Raw genomic sequence first — 11,141 nt, 5'->3', positions numbered from 1 at the left:
ATTAGTAGATTCTCAAAAGAATACATTAATCATGAGATCGCCCTTCTATACTGGATGGATATGCCAATAACATTATGGAGAACCTGCTCCTTCCAGACGACGGTACATGTTCTACAGTCAACACTGACTGAGCTAAAAAAAGGGAAAAAAGATATTTCTTACAATTTAAACAACAGCAATGACTATTTGTCACACAATCTTACTGCCTTATTAACATGGACCTTTCTATTGTTTTTCCAGACGTGTTGCCCCACTCCATATTGCAGTACATGTTCTGTCTCAGGGTTCAGAAAATCTTTTTACATCTCATACACCCTAAAGTTTTCTGTAGTTCTTCAAATGTCATAAGAAACATGGCTTCCCCTTCGGCATACTCTTATTCCCAAGTGCAGTGCCGGAATTGCATTTTTAGTATCTCCATCCATTCTTCACCGTTTTGATGTTCTTCGATTACCTCTTCAACTTCCTCCTATACATTTGTGTATTATTCTCGTTTCCAATGTAGAGGCCGCGCGGGATTAGCCGAGTGGTCTCAGGCGCTGGTCCCGGCGGAGGTTCGAGTCCTCCCTCGGGCATGTCCTTAGGATAATTTACGTTAAGTAGTTTGTAAGCTTAGGGACTTATGACCTTAACAGTTAAGTCCCATAAGATTTCACACACATTTGAACATTTTTCCAATGCAGAGTTTCATTTTTATTCTCTTCGTGCTGAATATTTTACGGATGCCTAATTCTCACTCTGTTAAATTTTGAACAGTTGCTCTAAAGATCTAATTACTGTACATTGTGTGGACTTTACAAATTAAGAAACAAAGAATCTGACTTCTTTGTAGGTCGGATAGATTTTCTACATAAAAAATTCTTCTACAGAAGGTGTACGTGTACCGTCCGCAGTGGCGTGAGGTCAAAAGCTTCTGAAGTTTGAGAGCACGGTCGAAACTTTGGATAAGTCAAGACAATCGAATCGCCTACAGCATAACAGCTCGGGAAAATGAACAGTCGTACTGCATCAAGGTTGGACTGGCCGCTGATTTAAAAACCATACTTCAAAAACAGATTGATTTTATTCCTCGTAATATAACGCGTTTCGGACTTGGCCATCTTCAGACATATGTTAAAAATACGAAAGATAGATGGAAATTACAAAACTGAATCAGAACAGTGAAATACAAGAACAACTCTCAATTGTACACACGAGGTACTTGAGGATAAAGCATGCGTACGAGGAACATGCTGCACGTATGTGTAAAGTTTACAAGATGTGCACGTAACAATCATAAGCAGGCTAGTAAGAAAATCATAACATGTAACTTAGAGTTGTAGAGCTCTTACCAGCCGGCCGTAGTGGCCGAGCGGTTCTACGCGCTTCAGTCTGAAACCGCGTGACCGCTACAGTCGCAGGTTCGAATCCTGCTTCGGGCATGGATGTGTGTGATGTCCATAAATTAGTTAGGTTTAAGTAGTTCTAAGTTCTAGGGGACTGATGACCTCAGAAGTTAAGTCCCATAGTGCTCAGAGCCATTTGAACCATTTTGAAGCTCTTAACAACTCGACTTAAAGACTCTCCAGCTCCTTAGCCCCAGTACGAGTTCACTTTCATCCGCCAGGAAAACGTACTCTCTCTGTTCTAAAAAAATATTGTTTTCATAACCTCACTTCCCCATGCTGACGAAACTGGGATAGGTGATTAATAGACATTTCGTATAAAGCGAATGACGCTCGAAAGACTCGATGTCTTATCGGGCTAATAGAATCGAATCAAGCTGAACATACGACGGAGGAAATCGGTTTTCCGAAGATTACGTTTCGTTTCCCGCAATCTATGCCGCACATAAACGCAGTGAACTAGAGTACACAACGAGAGAATGAAACGAAAGCGACACACTGCACCGTGGAATGAGTGGCCGGCGCTAGCTAGGTATGGCGCTTATCGCCGAAACAACCAGTTTTAGATTATATCGCTTTTTTTCCACGCCAATTTAAACTAAGTGTTAAAACGGTTCAAAGCAACCGGTTTCTGATATAACCAATTTCCAGTTTTTATTCCTGTCATTTCCCATAATAAACGGAGGAATCGAACAAAGACTCAGTTTCAAGACACATAGAATCAAAATATTAAACTAAATAGGCAAATGAAAGAAAAGTTAGTGCATCCAACGGTCGCTGTTTTTTTTTTCGAAAAGAGATAATTGACTGAAAAGTACAAAAAGAACAGTATTCTGCTATCGATTCTATATTTTTTACAAACTCTGCTCAAAAATCATTTTGTAATCGAGGATGATATCACTTTCTGGATATCAGGACCAGTCAGCGCTAAAGGGTGAAAACTAAGCTTAATGAACTGTGTTGCAGGATACATAGAATCAAAAATTTAAATTGAATAGGCAAATAAAAGAAAAGTTAATCCGTCCAACGGTTCGTGTTAATTTGTCTGTTTTCAAGGGATACAAGCAGATAAGGGCATATTATGTAAACACAGGCAGCAGATCAGATACTTTATATTTTTCTTGTATACCATGAATGAATTATTCTTAAGTTTTTGATTTATTACTTTTACCATAATTTCCTTCCTCATTTTTATTTTATAGGAAAGGCAGACAAATCTTTAATGTTTTAAGCAAATGAAGCATTGTACTTTATTTCTGTGTCACTTCGTAAAAATATTTCCGGACCAGGTTTGGTGCCAGTCTGCAGTTCAGCGGATGTCAGGCGACGACAGCGAGAAACCACCGTGTAGACCAGGTAAATGCCATGTGACGAGGGCCTCCCATCGGGTAGACCATTCGCCGGGTGCAAGTGTTTCGAGTTGACGCCACTTCGGCGACTTGCGCGTAGATGGGGGTGAAATGATGATGATAAGAACAACACATCACCCAGTCCCTGAGTGGAGAAAATCTCCGACCCAGCCAGGAATCGAACCTGGACCGTTAGGTATGGCATTCTGTCGCTCTGACCACTTACCTACCAGCCAGGGGTGGACTGTGGACCAGGTGGGGGCAAGTCTTGCACACTGCACATACACGTTTACCTTTCAAACCACGACACATGGCGACGGGGACGTTATTGTCTCAGTAATGTTTTACTAGTTTAGTGAGTGTTTTATTTTGTCAAGTTGCGCAATGGATTGATCCAACAAGTACCCTTTAGCTACTGCAAGAAACAATTTCCACCTCACACTACTACAGAAGTCAGACAGACGCTCCTAATGTACCAACAAGAACTCTTTGAAAAACATTCAGCAACAAATATCTTCTGGAGTTGCCCGCTGTAACGAAAAGATCTTACGTAACTAGTCAAATACTTGGGTACTGGAGTATTGATAGTTAGTGTAAGAAAAACATTAAACGAACAAAAAGTATTATTTATTGCAAAAAAGTTCTGAGAAATCAAGTGAAACTCTTTCTTATAACTTAATAAATTTCCGGGTTCTTTTCGGAACAGTAGATTGCCTCTTATGGATAGGAATGCTATTATTTTCCAAAGTATGGAAAGGTTCTTTTCTCCCTTTTCTTTAAGAATGTTATTTACTCCGCATAATGGCTGAGAGCCGTGCCTACACAACTTGAATAACTTTTCTAGGTACGATCAAGGCTGTCGGGTGAGAAATGTAATGGAGTGTACTGTTATCGAGGACAGATGGGGCTCGCATACGCTGTAGCGCACAATACCGTGAGCTGCGACGACTGCTGCCTGCATCGCTCGCTGCTGACAAATAACACAACTATCTCTTTCTATTTGGATTGACCTTCGCCAATCAAACTCTCCTTATGCCTTGATGAAGTCAAGGACTCCTATCCGCCCCTAGTCTAACTATTGGCGTGGTACACTGGTCAGATAACCAGTCCACCACGATGCCACTCAATATTCGCTCACAGGCATTTAACTAGTGCTCTGTCCGTGTTCACACCGCACAGTAAGTGTGGCAGCCAACACAGTGAACAATGCTTAATCGTGAGCGACTCAAGATAGAGTATCACTCCGATTCGCTAACGACAAAGGTGCTCTCCCACTGAAGTACTGAGGAGAGACTTTGTTCCTCGCTCTTTGCATACACGTACGAGCGCACTCACTCTCGTTACGTGTTCCTGCTCCAAGAGCGACAATGAAACGGCCCCTTTTTCTAGAAAAATTGCAAGGGTATATCATTCGCTGTCTTCCCTCACTCCTCTGGCTCTTGTGTCAGAAATATTCTGCCAATCAGCGTTGCTCTTTTAAACAGGAGAATGAAGTTGCATTCAAGTCGACAAATGCCGAAATATGTAGTATCTCCGTTAGGCATATACTGTTCTCCTGTGAAAACTCTGTAACTACGCAATCGGTCCGTCAAAAAATGCGTCTTCTGGGCGCTCCCACACAATGTAGCGGAATTTGCTTTTAAGCCGAACACGGGGTCGTTATCCCTTTGCTCTGGCAAAAGCTGTCCTCTCTCTGGGCGGTCACTCTGGCGGAAGTAGGTGTGTGTTGACTCACCCCTCTGAGGGGACAGGCCTCCAGGTGGGCTGGTTTCCTCTTTAGAACGAAAATTCCTGTGGCCATCATGTTGTGTACGCCAGCCTCGACTTTTCAACCTCGGTGCACACTTGCGATTTACTTATTAGATTTGCATATCGCTTACATGAATTCATACAAAATTGACTCTACCTTATCGAGTTTGGGTTCGAATGAAGCGTCTTGATGTGCAGAATACGATTGTGAGGATGAAATATGTAAGAAATGAAGGTCAGGAGACCACGCCACCTTACAGTTCTTATGCCATGTGTTTGTTGCTCGTTTCCACCAGTATTGTTATTAAAAATAACACTGATCGCTTTTATCACTTTCTATAGTAACGCAATATGCCAAACCAATGCTAATTTTACGTATAAAAGTTAGTCTTTTTTGAAAAAAAATGTTTATTTAAAAACAAAAAATTTTTGCACTGCTGTGGCTAATCGATATTTCAGTTTTTTTACTTTGTTATTAGTAAAAAATAAAGAATAACTGTTGTAGCCAAGATCAACCAAATACCGATAAATACCGGCAGTATTCATCTTTTGGATCTACAGCTCTTGTCTTTCTTTCAGTGTTTGCAGTTGAATTATGGGTTCTGCTTTTATGCAAAACCACTGTTTTCTTTATTTTTACCCAAAACAGTTTCTGAAACTCTCTGCCAAAAAATGGTTCAAATGGCTCTGAGCACTATGGGACTTTACATCTGAGGTCATCAGTTCCCCATAACTTAGAACTAGTTAAACCCAACTAACCTAAGGACATCACACACATCCATGTCCGAGGCAGGATTCGAACCTGCGACCGTAGCGGTCGCGCGGTTCCAGACTGAAGCGCCTAGAACCGCTCGGCCACCACGGCCGGAACTCTCTGCCATCATCAGTGGTTGTTGTTTATTGAAATTTGTAAAAAGTAACGTACCAGGTGGTTATAATTAAACTTTCCCTATTTAATACGTTATAACACGGAAAGTAATAACCGTACAAGTACCAAACTTGGTAGCATTAACGTCCAGAGTACTGGGTGCACAATTTTCATGCGACACAACGCCACCATCCAGTTCTAACTACGGCCGCCAGGTGGCGTGATCAGTCATTGTGATTCATAGTCTCACACACCTGACAAGTCTCTGTGCACTTTGTGACGTATAAACATGAGCTTGGACATTATTGGGCGTTATTGGTGAAGCACTATTATCAAAACAACAGTAATGTTGCAGCTGCACTTCGAGAATATCGCAGGCTGAAAGATTTACAGAAGGGTTCTCTTCCACCACCTACTGTGTGGAACACGAAGAAGAAGTTGGAATCAATTGGAGAACTGGGCGTCACTCTGGGAAGAGGCCGACGACCGGTTGCTCCATTGGTGGTTGACGAAATCGAAGTTGCTATGGCAGACAACACTGCGCGCAATTCCCAATCGTCAGGCAATACACGTGCTGTGTCGCCACGGTTGAACATACTGTGCTCCACTGCATGGAAGGTGTTTCGAACTATTCTCGAATGATATCCGTACAAGATCCATATTGTACAGCAGCTTGCACCACAGGATGCACAACGACTTGTTGACTTCGCTCTCTACTCTCTCGCAAGGATTGAAGTTGAGGAGGGCTGGCCCTGGACCATCCTATGGGCAGACGAAGCTCATTTTTCTCTGAGGGTGAGATGAACACACAAAACTGCCCAGTGTGGGCGTCTTGACCTCCAGTCACTGTGCATAAAATTCCTCTGTATAGTGAAAGTGTCACCGTGTGATGTGGCTTCAAACAAAACAAACGAACAAACTTTCTTTAGGCCTCACTTGGTTAAATCGGTTACAATCTAAAATATGTTCACTCTTTACAGTTTTCAATAAACTAAATCCACTGACGATGGCACAGAGGTGCCGAAACACGTTTGGGTAAAAATAAAAAACAGTGTCTTTGCATAAAGGTACAACCGGTGATGTAGAACTAAAATACCGGTATTGGTCTCAACCGGCCGGTTTCTCGCATCTCTGCAGGCACGCCACGCGGCTGCCAGAGCAGCAGAGGCAGCAGAGCTCCGCAGCTGTAGCTGGCTGCACGGCGCAGCGCCGGCCGGCTGGCCAAATGTCAAGGCGACTGCCGGCTCAGCTGCCACCGCCAGAGGCAGGGCTCCCGCCGCGCCCGCCTCAGCTGTGTCGCCGATAGCCCGCCTGCAGGCCGACGTTCGCACTCGCGCCGCTAGGCGGCTCCTGCGTGCCGCCATCCCAGTCCACCCGCACTACACTTCTACGCGACACGCGACTGCTGGAGAAAAAATCCAATTTCGAAAACAGCTTCTCGCTGTCGTATTCGCATGACTGGTTTTCCGGGCGTTAGGTTGTATGGCTTGGTGTAGCGTGTGTTGCTTTTCACGCCTAATCTTATTATGTATAAACCTCAGTTAGCACAAAAATGTAGCTTAGTGGTAAAGAGCCATACCAATGATCGGCATCGATGTCCAGACATTTATACAACTACGCCTAGCACTGCACTATGGCGTTCAAACCAACCTTCGCTCAATGACGGCTTTGCCATTTTTCAGTTGCCTTACGTGAACTAAGTCTGTAAAACCAGCTAGGGTGACCACCTCTTCCGTATCTTCCCGGTTCTCCCTCATTATAACAAGTTGTTTTAATCCTCCCGGCTCCGTTATTGTCCGTCTGTTTCTTCCGTATATTTCGTCAGTTCAAAAAAATGGCTCTGAGAACTATGGGACTTAACTGCTGAGGTCATCAGTCCCCTAGAACTTAGAATTACTTAAACCTAACTAACCTAAGGTCATCACACACATCAGTGCCCGAGGCAGGATTCGAACCTGCAACCGTAGCGGTCGCGCGGTTCCAGACTGTAGCGCCTAGAACCGCTCGGCCACTCTGGCCGGTTATTTCGTCAGTGATCACTGATATTTTAACAGTTCGCCGAAGTACTATCCATAGTTCAGAGTCACTGGCCGACCGATCTCGAAAAGTTTTCGACAATAATCGATACTATTGTCGACGTAGTCTTTTTACTGTTCGTGCTTCTGAGGAAAGAATACTGCTTGCCTCAAGGGAATGCGAGACTCTAATTTGGTTAACCTGGTGTCACGTGCTCGAACTAAGGCAAAAGCAATTGTAAAAAAAGTTTTAGCTCCAAGAAATGTTCAGAACTTCATTGATCTCTTGAAAGATCCAGCTAAATCAAGCATCTTTTTCTCGGTTCCCAAACGATGTCTTCGGCCAAAAAAACAGAAAGATGTTCTCTCCGTTTGTAAAGTATTTGGTTTGTGAAAAGGGAATAAGAAATACGCTTCTGGGATTTACTGAATAGGCTGATGAGACAACTAATGCTGTCCACAGTGTGATTAATTCTTCACTGAACTTTCATAACTGCATACTGTGCAGATAATGCAAATTTAAATTACGAGAAGTATAATTCACTAAACTGTTGCCGGCCGGAGTGGCCGAGTGGTTCTAGGCCCTTCAGTCTGGAACCGCGCGACCGCTACGGTTGCAGGTTCGAATCCTGCCTCGGGCATGGATGTGTGTGATGTCCTTAGGTTAGTTAGGTTTAAGTAGTTCTAAGTTCTAGGGGACTGATGACCTCAGCAGTTAAGTGCCATAGTGCTCAGAGCTATTTGAACCATTTTTAAACTGTTTCTAATAGATACAAAGCATCTGATGAAACCAAATGCGCTAGTTACATAACGCATAATGTAACAAAAAAGTAATTGTTGCATTAGGTATAGATATTGAAATGCCTCTCATGGAAAAGTACGGAATTTCTCTGCATCACCCATTCGAAGAAAACGAGATGTAATTGTGTAATATCCCTTAAACTCCATTAAAATCATTCTCAGATGTTGGTCATCTCTCTTAAAACCATGATCAAATGTTGGTCGCCCAGAAATCAGCTGTTCATATTTCTTCAGCACAATAAAATGTAGTTATCAACATTTTCGTAATATTTTTAATAAAGGAAGTGTACGAATCCTTATGCAACACAGTGAACGTCGCAAGGAAGAGAAGAAGGAGAGGAATGTTTAAAATTTTATCTACGCTGGTTCATGTATTTTAAACTGTTTCACTAGACCAACCCAGATCGAACACGACAAAAAGTCTACTTGATTACTTATATGTTAATGACATTAGTGAACACACACTCAAATACTGACCATGAGAGATTTTTAACCTAATATATTCTGATTCGTATTACCAAAAATCACACAATTCTTACAGTCTGAAAAGTTTTTTTTCATATTTTGTGAAGTATAGTTTTTATAAAGTACTTTATCTGTGTTATTTGATTATTAATTAATAACCTGTTTTCTATTCTGAGGAAACGTACACGCAAATTATAGTGTAATTTGGAGAGAAAGCACCTAATGTGTAGACTGTAATGCTAATTCCTTATACACTGACAGTTCTAGGTGTTCCGTTTGGCCTATTAAATAAGTATAGAGCTTTAATTCAGTGTAAGAATTGATAATGTCATGCTATTTTCAATATGTATTACGACTGAATCTAAATGCAGCTGTGATATGTAACACATATTCTTCTGTTTATCCTGCATGTGCTTATAGGGCTGCGTATTCGGACAGCAATAAATGAACACGTATTACTTTTCAAAATTATAGACATATATTACCCGCTACAAAAAACTTTAAAATTTTTAAAGTCTGTCCTCAGTGTTTTTAATGACTTTAATACTGCAATATGCATTGTCTCTTAGCAAAACTTATATACTCTTGTTTGTGTTTCGTATCCCGGTCCCACCAGAAGACGGCCGGTAAGGTCAGAACTAGTTGCAGAGTAATAACACAAAAACCTTTAACAGCTAGGTGTGGCTATTTTACAAGAATCCGCCTTTTATTTCACCTGTGCCACAAAATTTTAATAAAAATGTGTAAAAGTAAATAGAAACCTGAGAAACCGAGCACTTTCAAAAACGGTTGAGCGTTTATACGGGTGCGAATATAGATTGTGGAAAATGGAACGCAGAATCGACATTGGAGTGATTATACGACCAACCAGAAGCTATACTGCGAAATCCGTTTACGATAAAAAGGATTTTGGAGCCGCGACTAAAAGGATTACCAATGGGTGCGACGATAGATCGCTCAACGTTGTCTTACAGGGGGAAGTGACGGAAGGGGTGATTCTGTACACCCCATGTTAGCGTGGGCAGCACACGACTTCCACGATTGCAGTTGAGCATATCAGGACTGCTTGCACTGATTTCGTTTCATGTCACGGTATCATCGTATATTTCGTCTCAATCGATCCATTCAGTTCAATGCAACGCACTTAATTTCGTATCATTTTTAAGTTACTTTTTATACCACTAAGGTTATGTATGGTTCATTGTGCAGCAGTTCGTTTGCAAAACTTGAGATGAGCGGCTGTAGCTATAGTCCTCAATTCAAAAATTAGTACTAAATTGTTAAAGTCGTATGGCATGAACGGCTGGGGGCCCCAAAGGGCAGGTTCAGTTGGCAAGGGCAGCAGTAGGGAGATAGCGGCATGAGGACACTTTTGATATCAAATTGATATGCAAGTTAATTAAAGTGATCAATTAATTCCCCTCCGCCCTGACCACGCTCTCCCCTGCACCCGCGACCACGCCTACACACACCCCCACCTCTGGATAACATTGTTTTTCTCAGCCTGCACATGGGCCCCAACTCCCTGCCCCCCCCTGCCCCCTCACCACCATCCCTTTCCCCCAGCCCTTCCCCATGTACCCTATTAGCTGGAATTTCGAATTTTGGCGGTAATTTCGTATTTTGATGGGAATTTCTATGTCCCAGGGCTATGCTGACAATATCACCCCACCCAGGACTTGGTGGGAAATTAAAAATATCTGTACCCTTTGCAGGACTCGAACCCAGGTCCTCCTGGACGGCAAGCAAAAGTGCATCCCCTCAACACAATTATACGACCAGAGGCACTTGGAATGGATGGGAAATTAAAAGTGGTGGTGCTCTTTTCGAGACTTGAACTCTAGTTCTATTGGATGTAAAGTACAAGTGCACCCTCCAACTGTCCAGATGCAGGTTGGGAAAATGAAGTAAAGATAGGTCCTAATTATGGAATTAATCATAAAGATTGGGGTTAATTACACAACTATATGCTTAGCGCTACACCAGGAACGCCTAAAATAGCAATACAGCTCAAAAACTGACGATATCATACAACTTGTGTTACCCTGCTGGGTAAAAATTTCGCAATACCACTCGAACCTAGTGACAGACACAATCAAACTTTACTCTTCAACTATAAGCTGGCCGGAAAAACGCAGTGGTGTAAAGTACTATCTTTATTCTTTTTGGCTGAAAATATGTTCAACTGATGAGATGCTGGTTTTGGACAGAGACGAGTGTAAAAAGTATATACCTGTAAGCATACAGCTGAGGACAGTATCTATCATTGTTTGACATGAGAGTTCGTTACAGATGGCTACTCAAGAACCACAAGCATCGAAAAAATGCTACATGTCTTCCAGGAGGTGTTCCATACGTTGACCGTAGGCACGTTAGTCGCTCGGGGAGAAGTCGGCATCGATCCTTTAGTATTGTATAGCGACGCAATTTCTGTGTTAAATCGTCAATGTGAGGGTGCGAGGTTACAGTAAACTGGCAGTGGTGCATAGGAAAAAAGCTACATGAATCC

Source organism: Schistocerca serialis, chromosome 2, assembly GCF_023864345.2.
Source record: "Schistocerca serialis cubense isolate TAMUIC-IGC-003099 chromosome 2, iqSchSeri2.2, whole genome shotgun sequence".
Lineage (NCBI taxonomy): Eukaryota > Metazoa > Arthropoda > Insecta > Orthoptera > Acrididae > Schistocerca > Schistocerca serialis.
This window is presented reverse-complemented; position numbering follows the sequence as displayed.